Source organism: Otolemur garnettii, unplaced genomic scaffold (assembly GCF_000181295.1).
Source record: "Otolemur garnettii isolate 467f Iridium unplaced genomic scaffold, OtoGar3 scaffold00062, whole genome shotgun sequence".
NCBI lineage: Eukaryota > Metazoa > Chordata > Mammalia > Primates > Galagidae > Otolemur > Otolemur garnettii.
In genome coordinates, this window is record NW_003852457.1 from 8,645,622 (window position 1) to 8,646,973 (window position 1,352).

General features: G+C 46.4%; 1 protein-coding gene across 3 annotated transcripts in view; it reads left to right on the forward strand.

Annotated features, from left to right (window-relative positions):
• Window positions 1–1,352, forward strand: part of PUS1 (pseudouridylate synthase 1) — an 18,298-nt gene that overhangs the window by 7,301 nt on the left and 9,645 nt on the right. The gene's annotated exons all lie outside the window — the stretch shown is intronic.

Sequence of the window (1,352 nt, forward strand, 5' to 3'; positions counted from 1 at the left end):
CGGTTGAGCTATAGGCGCCGAGCCTTTTTTTTTTTTTGAGACAGAGTCTCAAGCTATCCCCTGTATAGAGTGCAGTGGCATCACAGCTTATAGCAACCCCCAACTCCTGGGCTCAAGCAATTCTCTTGCCTCAGCCTCCCAAGTAGCTTGTCACAACACCCAGCTATTGTTTGGTTGTAGTTGTGATTGTTGTTTGGTGGGCCCAGGCTGGATTTGAACCTGCCAGCTCAGGTGTATGTGGCTGGCACTTTAGCCCCTTGAGTCACAGATGCCAAGCCAGTTGTTCTGTTTTTTAGTGACGGAGTCTAACTCTTTCCCAGGCTCGTTTTGAACTCTTGAGCTCAGATAATCCATCCACCTTGGCTTCCTAGAGTGCTAGGGTTATAGGCATGAGCCACTGTACTCAGTCAGGTTTATGGTTCTTACTGTTTTTCATTTTCTTTTTCATTCTTCTATTTATAGCCAGTTGTTTTCAAGGCAGAAAAGTAAAGTAAAAATTTGCCTGGGTTGACACAGAGAGAATTTCAAAAAAGGGTCCTTGCATTTATTTTATATTTATTTATTTATTTAAAAAAAATTTTTTTTTAGAGACAGAGTCTCACTTTATCACCCTTGGCAGAGTGCATGGCATCATAGCTCACAGCAACCTCCCACTCCTGGGCTTAGATGATTCTCTTACATCAGCCTCCCAAGTAGCTGGGACTACAGGTGCCCACCACAATGCCCAGCTATTTTTTGTTACAGTTTGGCCAGGGCTGGGTTTGAACCTGCCACCCTCAGTATATGGGGCCAGTGCCCTACTTACTAAGCCACAGGCACCGCCCACACCTGGCTATTTTTTGAAATGAGGTCTCACTCTGGCTCAGGCTGGTCTTGAGCCTGTGAGCTCAGGCAATCCACCCACCTCCGCCTCCCACGTGGTAGGATTATAGGTGTGAACCACTGCTTCTAGCCCTACAGTCTCTTTGCATGCATTTTATTTATTTATTTATTTATTTTTTGAGACAGTCTCACTGTGTTGCCCTCAGTAGAGTGCTATGGCATCACAGCTCACAGCAACCTCAAACTCTTGGGCTTAAGTGATTCTCTTGCTTCAGCTTCCCAAGTAGCTGGAACTACAGGCCCCACCACAATGCCCAGCTATTTATTGTTGCAGTTGTTACTGTTGTTTAGCTGGTCCTGGCCGGGTTAGAACCTGCCAGCCTTGGTGCATGTGGCTTGCCCTGTAACCACTGTGCTACAGATGCTGAGCCTCTTTGCATGCATTTTAAAAATATTCTTAGAAATTGTGTCTATGGCTCGGCGCCTGTGGCTCAACCGGCTAAGGCGCCAGCCATGTACACCTAAGGTGG